At 46.3% G+C, this 10615-nt stretch overlaps 1 protein-coding gene across 2 annotated transcripts in view; it reads right to left on the reverse strand.

Moving 5' to 3' along the window:
- DNAH1 (dynein axonemal heavy chain 1) overlaps positions 1 to 578 on the reverse strand; it is a 144531-nt gene extending 143953 nt beyond the window's left edge. For both annotated transcript variants that reach the window (XM_056804959.1, XM_001380306.4), the window contains exon 1: positions 440 to 578. The gene's annotated coding sequence lies outside the window, so the exon portion shown is untranslated. The remainder of the gene's footprint in view (positions 1 to 439) is intronic.
- Positions 579 to 10615: the final 10037 nt, after the last annotated feature.

Raw genomic sequence — 10615 nt, forward strand, 5'->3', positions numbered from 1 at the left:
TCCAACTCCTTCATTTTACTTATGAGGAAACTGAGGCCTCCGAGAGATGAAGTGTTGAAATGAATACAGCTGAACTGCAGTGGTTTGACCTGAAGCCACTGGAAGTAATTCAGCGCTTCGCACAATACCCGAAACATAGCGGGCTCCTAACAAAGTTTATTGAATTCATCCCAATTACTTTCAGTCGAACTGAAGCGGGTGGAGTTGAATGAAATCTTACAGAGCTGAGGCGCACTTCTAAATTCAGTCACCGCGAGATGGACTTAGGAGGAGTGAACTGAGCCAAGCAACCAGAACTGACTCTCCTCCGTCCCACCTGGGCCGGGGCACCCACTCTGGACTCCTCCCCTGCCTGCCTCCAAACCACTCCGCTCACTAACACTGCAGGGTGCAAAGATGCGGCCAGGGCCGGCTTCACCGGAGCTCGCCACACACCTACCCGCTCAGCAACAGCTTCCGTCCGGGGAAAGCCAAGGGAAGCAACGGCCACCGAAACGATAGGGCGTTCAAGCCAAGCTCGGCCTGTCTCTAAGGAAGGACGCGGCGGCCTGTTGCTAGGGAAGGATCCATTGAATTCCGGGGGAACTCTGCTGCGTAAAGCGGCAGTTCTTCTCAAAGGACCCCGAATGTGGTCAGTTCTAACCAATACGGACACAGAATAATATTTCTCCGTTGTTGTTTCTTTTTGTTAGCCGTCTGTTGGTGACTAGAAATACCCGATCTCTGTACAAGGGGTTGTTACCTCCCCCTTTCCCCTTGGATTCTCCCACAACAGACTGCGAACCACGCGCTCTCCCTTCCTTACTGCGCCTGCCAGACACCGGTCTCACCTGGAGGAGTCCCTGGAAGCCAGAGTCTCTTCTCTGAACTCCTGGGAGGAGATTTGCGATCACTCACCTTTTTATCTGAGGGGGACCTAACGGGGATAGAGGAAAAGGAACTGGTCACAGAGTAAGGCGGGAAAGCTAGGACTGGCTTGCTTGCTTCCTGCACTTTACACATCCTAAAGACTTAATAAAGGCTTTCCCCCTTCATTCATTATTTCATTATTTTTTTTTGTTGATTTCTTTCATTGATGGTGCTTGAGATGAATCTAAAAATTTTGGGAGTGGATAAAGGGTGGTGCCACTTAGGGTTTGCCCAAGTGGGAAAGGGGGTATGTGGGGAGGGAAGGTGGCTTTAGGAGGCACCGACTGAATCTCTCCAGGGGAGATCTCCAGCATCTGCTTTTGATTCTAGCCTGAAGCATCTGCATAAACAACTGAAGTTACTTCATTCCTCTCCGAATTATTTTGCACCAAGTACCTTTATTTATGAGGGCAAGAACTGTTTTGTATTTTTCTATTCCTGGGATTTAACACCGTGTTGGACACATAGTTAACAGTTTAATAAATAATTATTGATTTGACTAGTGACAACTACCATCCTCCCAATTGCTCCTCTCACTAAGAAGCTAAATAAACAACACTAGGATATTTTTGAACCCAACCAGTGGGTCTATGTATAGTCTGGGACCTTGAGGCTCTTATTGGGAGCTAGTAGGAGACTATGTGCCTATTCTCTGCCATCCCTTTAACCCTTCCTGTTGGACAAAACACATCTATTCTCTTCTTCCCCCAAGTGCCAGGCACAGTGTATTTACAAGCCCACCCCTACCCACATTAAAGTGCATTTGTTGCCTCCATTCCCACCCTTTAATGTCGGAAAGAATATAATTATCCTTACTTTTAGTGCTGGGCACCAATTTATAGTATCCTAGGGCCAGGCAACTAGCCCTTACACAAGGAAGGGATTTAATAAATATTTCTTGACTTACTGACTCCACCTCTCCCTCCCCATTGGGTAGGCAGTGTGCTTTGGTAACCTAGAATAGAGTTGGGTAAATCCTTCCCAATTGATTCTACTCTCCATCCCCTCCCACACTCTGCCCCCATCCCTATTTGTTCATTCATTCAACAAAAGTCAGGCCTTGGGCACTGTACTAGGTGAAATACAAAGACAAATAATATTTTATCCTCCTTGTTCTTACATTCAAAGTCCCATAAATCTAGTGTTACCCCACCAAATTTCCAACTTTATTTTTTGTTACTCCCTTCCATATACTCTTCCACGAAACCCCAAAGGTGTCCCAGGTCAGATAAAGAATTCATTTCCCCTTGCATCCCTACTGTGCTAAAGAAAGGTGACTTTGATGAAGAGGAAAATCCCCTTTGGCCTATCTCCTCATTCTTGATGAGCACAGATTGGCACCTCTCAACTGGCTCCTGATAAGCATCTATTTTATATCTTGGATATCTGATTATCCTCTGAACTGGACAGTTCACCCCTTTTTGACTTTGAGGCAGAGACCATAGCCACATGGCCCATCTTGGGTTCCAGAGACCCATCATCATCCTATCTCTAGTCACATAGGCCCTGCTGTGAAAAGGGTATAAAAACTCCAAATCCCATCTCTTCAGGGAGGCAGTGTTCCAACTGCACACTATCTCCTGCCCTTTCAACATAGCTTCCAAATTAATAAATTTCTTTTTATTTTTAAGCTAAATTTTGGAGTCTTGCATTCTTACAAAGGGTAACCTGTCCCAAACCTGGGGTTTCACCTCAAAGCTCTCCCACAACATTTGAAGATGAAACCCTAATTTCATCACCCATATCACCCACACACAAGGGTTTTAAGGTCTACATCCATTGGTTCCCTCTGTTTTGGGGAAGCTATAAAAATGTATATCAAAATCATTTTGTTTTACAAATTGCTAACAGAGTTATGAAATGGGTCGAACTTGGGCTTTGGGAACAACCGGGGAAACACCAGGATGGCACCAGGAAGTGAGGCTGAAAACACCCTTTAATAATATATAGAGGGTTTAGGGTCTGACAGGCACAGAAAATACTGAGTCAGGAGTGCAGAGAATTACAAACTGGCACTTCAACAGATAGCCATACTAGGAAAAATCCATTTTCTTTCCAAACAAATAATAAAGCAGAAAACAAACTCTTAGAGAATGAGAATGAGTTAAATAGGTTCATCACTTCCTTGAGAGAAAGAGAGGGGGAGAAGGAGAAGGGAGGATTATGGAACCTTGGTTCTCTTCTCTGGGTGTCTCTGCATTTTCTTCTTGCTACTCAGAGGGAAGGCCTTGGGGCTGCCCTGTGATGACATAGTTTTCAGAGAATCTCTTTCTCAGAGTGCTAAAACAAAGGCAGATGATGACTGAGTTGACTACAAATTGGTCTTGCTTCTTTCTCGGGAACTAACCTCCTTTTCCTGAGAACTGAAGTTTAACTTAATGTTTAATGACTGAAATTTTTAAGAGGCAATATTTCTTAATTTTAAATTAATTTATTAATTGACTAGTCAAGACATCTTACTCTTGAGGGGGAGAAAAACAATCATCTACTCAAATTAAAAAACCTGGAATCAGAAAGTGAGAGTAGAAGGAACAGTCTTTATTCTTTCTCATGAGAAAGATCAAGTGCCTATTTAGGACACATGGAAATGCATAGGCACAGAAGGAGGGAGGCCCCTCCCTCCTCTCTCCCTTTTGTCTGGGGTCCAGTACTTACAATCTAGGTGCAAAGCCTATCCCAATCAGAAAACAGCAAAATACATAGCATGAGCTCACCACCAGCTCCCACTTGGGAGGGGTAAGGTTATGGGGAGGTAACCATATCCTCTGGAGTGACTCCCTTAGCTTCTAAGGGTATGAGGAGATAATGAGGTAGGATAGCCTGAATGTTTTCCTTGTTTATTGAGTCATAACAGGACATCCTTGAAGTGTCATTAGGAGTCTCCCAAATGCCTGTCTCCCAAATTTAACAAAGTGTCCTTGAGGTCTTATTCTGCAAACCTAAGCAGACTTTTTGTTTTTGCACATTCCATTCCTGATGGGCAGAGTAGGATGAATGTCCAACCTTAGAAGAACACACGAATTCTCTTTTTATTTCTCACTCTGGTCAGTTATCTGTCTCCATCATCTAAAAAGCTCTCTCTCTATATATATATATCACTTGAGCACTCATTGCTCAGTCCCTCACCCTGGATTTCCCAAGATATCTCTGATCAGTAAATAGCCACTGAGGAATTGTACTTAGAGACCTCAATTCCTCCCTTATTGCTTAATCGCAAGAAGGGTATGCCCTTGTTGGGACTGGAAAGATGCCAGCACATTCTGCCATGTGATTGGGCCACTGTTCTGTACTTTAAGTCAGTTCAACATGTCTGCTTAACATACATTTTCTTTTTATAAAAAAAAAAATCCTTTACCTTCCATCTTAGAATCTTATCTAATCTAATTTCATCTAAATCAGCTCTAATAAATATTAGACCAATACCATGTATTGGTACCAAGGCAGAAAAGGGAAGCAAAGGGGGTTAGGTGATTTTCCAGGGGCACACATCTAGGAAATGTTTAGAGCCACATTTGAACCCAAGACCTCTCATCTCTAAACCTGGCTCTATCCACCAAGTCACCTAGCTGTCCCCTTTAGCTGACTCTTGATCTTTCAACTGGGTCAAGGTACACCATAGCTGGCCAGTCCTAACCTACTCCTTTTATCCTTTTTTTCTTTTTAATTTTAAAATATTTTTCCATGTGTTAAACTGGAAAAAACACAGAACTATTAAATAGTAAAAAAAAAAATCCTTGTCTTTAATCAGGAGAGGAGTTCGGCACAATTTCTTAGGCCTCCACAGAGTCACACACTCAAAATCCACACAGAGCTCTGACTACTCTGGCTATGGACCCCTGGGAGAAATCGCCACACTAGATGACAACTCCAAAGAAAAATAGAATTCCTTTTATACCTCTGGGGACAGGGTAATAGGATTGATTGACATTACCATGGCTACAAAGAAATGGGAGTGTCCAAACTACACTGAGAGGATACCTGCAATCTAGAGTGTCAGGGAGAAGACTACCTACAAAGGATACTAAAGGGGTTGGACTACTTTGGGAAAGGACTTTGACACAAAGGGAGAAACAACCTGGACAAAAAAGGGCATTTAACATCTGATTGAGTCTGCCAGATCCACCTATCCAGGGCCATTAAATATCTTAAATCCTATTTTTCAATCTGAAATTGCTAAATATGAAACTTGCCTTGGGTGAATAGGGACAAACTTGGGGTCTCCAGCTTTCAGGCTGATTGAACTTGGGGAGTCTTCAGAACTCATGTTTCTACATACACACTTGGGGTTTCTAGACACTAGCCTACTCCTGAGGCTGGCCTCAAACCTCTTTGCAGCCTGCTAGCAGTTTGCATATGCATGCTTGCTCTACCTAGTTCTCCAGAGGATATAAAAGACTCCCAAGTTCTGTTACTCTGAGAAAGCATCTAGCAGGTGTCTTCTCCCAGGGATACTTTCCCAGAGTCCCCAGGGTATAGGCCCTGTAAAGTCCTTGGCACAAGAACTGAATACTTGGGACAAGCAGCTGAATATTTGGACCTATCCCTTTCCTGATTAAAGACTTGGTTTCTCTGACTACTTTTGAGGGAGGCCTGAGCAGGAAACTGCCCGGCCTTGGAAGTTCAGAAATATGTAGTAGTAGTCTCTCGGTGACCGAGAATGACTATTGTCTTTGTGCATTATCATCTATTAATGTACCCTCATGTGACTTTGGAGTCTAAAGACTGTGGCACAGAGTTTGTGGCACATGGGGCATGGGACGCCAGTTGTTACGGGAAGTGCGGTTGTGGCCTAGTGTCGGGTGCACAGTGGCAATAAGTCGACATCATTCATCTTCAAAGGTGGTGGCGGCATGGTTAATGTGGGTTCGCCAGCTGCTTCTGTCAGAGGCAGCGAGTTCTAGTTGCTTTGGTGTGATGCCAGCCCACTTCAAGTTGGACTTTAGCTGATCCTTGAATCTTTTCTTTGGTCAGCCTTGTTTCCTGAGTCCAGCTGACAGTTCACCATAGAATACCTGTCTTGGTATTCGCTGTGGGTCCATGCGGATGACTGTCCAGACCATCGTAGCTGGGTTTTGAGGACCATGACTTCGATGCTGGTGGAGTTGGCTCTGTCAAGGACTTCCTGATTGGTGATTCGGTCCTGCCATCGGATCCTCATGATTGACCGGAGGGAGCGTTGGTGGAATTGCTCCAGCTGTTTCATGTGCTTCCAGTACAGTGTCCATGTCTCACAACTGTACAGGAACAAGCTGAGGACCACTGCGTTATACACTTTGAGCTTCATCGCAGTGCTTACACCTCTGTGTTGGAGGACTTTGGAGTGCAGCCTCCCAAGTGCCTGGCTGGCCTTTTGGATCCTGGCATTAATCTCGTGGTCTAGGGACCCGTCGTTGGCGATGGTGTTGCCAGGTACTTGAAAGTGTTGACATTAGAAAGCTGCGTGCCATCGATTGTAATGCATGGCTGGTTAGTTGGCCTCCCTAGTGCAGGTTGAAACAGCACCTCTGTTTTTCTGAGGCTGATAGTCAGGCCAAACAGTTTTGTTGCTGTAGAGAACCTGTCCACAATGGTTTGGAGATGATTTTCTTGGTGGGCCATGAGAGCACAGTCATCTGCGAAGAGAGCTTCCAGGATGAGTCTCTCTGTTGTCTTTGTTTTTGCAGTCAGGCAGTGAAGGTCGAATAGTGAGCCATCCAGTCGGTATTTGATGTAGACGCCCAGGTCTAGATCCATCACAGCATGTCTTAATACTTGGGTGAAAAATAGGTTGAATAGTACTGGAGTGAAGACACAGCCTTGTTTCATGCCATTGGAGATGTTGAAGTGATCGGAAGTCTCTCCACCAGATAGGACTTCCCCTGTCATGTCGACATGAAAGAGCTGGATCGGTTTGACAATTTTTGCTGGGCAACCGAGCTTGCTAAGGATTACCCACAATGCGTACCTGTTCACTGTGTTGAACACCTTTGTCAGGTCTATGAAGACAATGTAGAGACTCAGGTTCTGCTCAAGGCATTTTTCCTGCATTTGCCTCACCATGAAGACCATGTCGATGGTGCTACGATCTGGTCAGAAGCCACATTGTGAGTCAGGCAGGTTCTGCTCTGAAACAGATGACAAGAGTCTGTTGAGTATAACACGGGCAAGGATCTTTCCAGCAGTGGAGAGTAGTGAGATGCCTCTGTAGTTGTCACAGGCTGCTCGTGCGCCTTTGTTCTTGTATAGGGCTACAATGGAGGCATCTCTGAGTTCTGGGGGCATGTCTTCCTCTTCCCATATGCTGGTCAGCACTATGTGGAATGCCTGGAGTGCCTTTCCATTTAAGGCCTTGTACACCTCGGTTGGGATCCCGTCTTTACCGGGTGCCTTGCCTGCACTCATTTGTTTAATGGCTTTTTGGATTTCCTCTATTGAAGGAGGGACGTCAAGTTGTTCAATGGTGCAGTTTTGGGGGATCTGGTCGAGGGAGCTTTGGTCGACTGAAGAGGGTTGGTTGAGAAGCTGACTGAAGTGTTCTTTCCACTTGTTGCTGATGCCTTGTTTGTCTTTTAAGAGAGTGTCACCATCAGAGGATAGCAAGGGAGTGGTGGTGGGTTTTAATGGCCCATAGACAGTCTTGAGGGCACTGAAAAATTGTTTGTAGTTTTTTGTATCAGCAAAGCGCTGGATTTCTTCTGCCCTTTTTTCCCACCATCAGTCTTGATTCTTCCTGATCTCACACTGCACCGTGGCTTGGAGAGACTTGAATCTGTCCTTTTTAGGAGCAGAGTTTGGGTTATTTTGCCACTCCATAAAGGCTTTGTTCTTTTTTGCTCAATAGGTCTTCAATAGCAGTGTTGTTCTCATCGAACCAGTCCTGGTGGTTGCGTTGTTTTGGGCCTAGGACTGCCTTTGATGTTTGCTTCACTGCGTCTCTGAACTGGTTCCATTTCTCGGTTGAGCTTCCAGTGAGTGGTCCTTTGGCAGACAGCTTGTCTTCCAGGCAGGACTGGAATGTTTGCAAATAGATGGATCTCTAAGACGACTCACATTGTAAAATGAGCAAACTGTCTGGGCCCATTTTGGATGGCAAGGCACAATGCGCATTTGAAGAGTCTCTCTAACCAATCAGTGGTCTGTCCAGCATTCAGCTCCTCTCTTGGCTCTGGTGATCTTTATATCCTGGATGTCTCGCCGGTGTACAATGATGTAGTCAATGAGATGCCACTGTTTTGATCATGGGTGCATCCATGTTGTTTTATATTTGTTCGCCATTCTGAACACAGTGTTGGTGATGGTGAGTTCAAACTCTGAGCATTTGCTGAGTAGTAGTAGGCCGTTGTTCATTTTGTCCACACTGTGTTGGCCGAGCACTCCTTTCCATCTTTCATGGTCCTGGCCAATGCAGGCGTTAAAGTCTCCCAGTAGTATCAGCTTGTCATTTGTGTGCACTGAGTGCAGGACTGCACTCAGGTCAGAGAACTGCCCGATGGTCTACTCTGTGCTGGTCAGTGTTGGGGCATATGCGCTGATGATTGTGGCATACCGTTCTTTGCTGAGAGGCAAACGGATCTTCATGAGCCTCTCACTGATGCCCACAAGCAAGTCTGGCAGCTGCTTGAGCAAACTGGTCTTGATAGCCAGACCAACACTGTGGATTTTGTCTTCATTTGAGGCTCTACCTTTCCAGAAGAAGGTGTATCCAGTGGTGGGATCGTTGAGTGATCCCTCTTCTGGTAAGCATGTTTTGCTTAAGGCTGTGATGTCGATGTTATATTTCGCCAGTTCTTTACCGATTACAGCTCTTCTTCTCTCAGGTCTTGCGGTATTCTCTCTATCAAGTAATGTCCTGATGTTCCATGCTCCTAGTAGGAGTTTCTTTGTATTATGTTTTCTTTGGTTTCGACCACTTAAAGGGATGACCCGACAGCCATGGTGGGCTGACCGGGTATTTGTAAGGCAGGCAATGTTTGGGACACCTTTTCTAGTCCCCTCCCTTGATTAGAGTGAGCAGTGCTGTCCTAGAGAGGGCTGCTCAGTCACCCAGGATGCTGCCGAACGTCTCTGCTGCCCTACAGGGCCAAACGACCACTGGTCTGTGGGCCGCCTACGTACAGGATCGTGACTACAATTGCCAGTGGTCACCTCCACCTGTTGCGTCGCCACTCCCCCATCACCGCAGGTCTTGAAGAGGGTGGACGGGGTTAGGATAGATGAGTGTGCACAAAGATACTTGTGCGTGAAGGAGATTTAAGTGGAAAAGTCGATGCACAGAGACAGTCCCACTCTCTCAGCATTAGAAGCCTGGGTCCAGTGGTACAAAAAGTCATTACACCTGGAGACTTCCTTAGCTGCATTGGATGGCTGTGTTGTCTTTTGTGCTCCAACATGCCCTAAGCACTCCACAGTGCTTTTCTGCGTCACCGTCTCAGCTGTTGAACCTTCTTATTGGTTTCTTCTGCCTGTTCCGCCGAAGCAGTCTTCACATGCTGGGTGAGCAAAGCCCTAGTTCACCAGGGGTCCACGATGACCCGATGGCTACCCTCACAAGGTTTAGCCAGCCTGTCGAAGCCCTTGCCCGGGGTGTGGCCGCTGCCACATGCTAGCAGCTACTGGGAGTCACAAGTGAGAGCTGGGTGTCAGGTGGGGGTCAGAGGCTGGAGAGGTGCCCTAGGAGGGCACAACAAGCCCTCCATACCAGAGATACTACCCCTCCCTGAACACCCCATACACCCAGCTGCTGGTATATACCATATAAGAACTTAGGGGCCAAGCAGAACCCGATAAGAACTTAGAAGCCAAGCAGACCCCAGCAATATGAACATGTCAAAGTTTCAAGGATAGTATGTCCCAGATAAGGACTGGGGGCTCCATACATGCAAGTCCCAGCATTTAGGAGGGAAATCCTGAGTCCCCCTGGTGTGCACCAGTTCAATAAAAGACTCTCTTACTAATTGCATTGTCTATTGGTCTTCCATGGTAGTGGGCGAAAACCCAGACCCTAACATATGGGAGCTTGTCCTCATTGTCCCCACCTCGGAACCCCTTTGACAGAGGGGCCAAAGGCACTGCCTTGGACCAAACCTTCAGGAAGTGAACTGAGTAGTGTGTGTGTGTGTGTGTGTGTGTGTGTGTGTGTGTGTGTGTGTGTGTATCGCAAGTATATGGGGGAGAGGAGGACTCTCACTGAACATATGGCCCAGTGGATGATACTCCGTGCCTGCGGTTTGTTCAGGCCATTCTTATGCTAAGTTCCAAGACCAATCCCATTCTGGAGTGAGGGGTTTGCCCCGTGCATCTGTCTGATCCTCCCCCCTGTTTCTGAGTGTGGACTCTGTGGTATCACAGTTTTTATAATACGAGAGGAAGCCAGTCGGGAACCAGAGGAAGCGCTTGAGGTCTGTCTGAGGGGTGGGGAGGGAATATGGTCCAGGGTATGTACCGAACTTGGAACTTTCAGGCAGTTTGATTCCCCTGAGAACAGAGTTCGAGTCTCTGTCGAATGGAGTTCGAGTCTCGGTCAGGTTGGGATTACTCTCAACAAACTTAAAGGGAAAGGGTTTAGAGTCCCCTTTGGGGAAGGTATTGCACCCCTAAGAGAGACCGAGGGACACCTCGTGATCTCTAGGTGATTTTATAGCCCTAGGTGGCTCTTATAGCCCTAGCTGATTTTTTTTAGACACACTGAGGTTTTTTTGGTCGCAAGGGAGGGTCCTGGGCAGCCCTT

Source organism: Monodelphis domestica, chromosome 7 (genome assembly GCF_027887165.1).
Source record: "Monodelphis domestica isolate mMonDom1 chromosome 7, mMonDom1.pri, whole genome shotgun sequence".
Lineage (NCBI taxonomy): Eukaryota > Metazoa > Chordata > Mammalia > Didelphimorphia > Didelphidae > Monodelphis > Monodelphis domestica.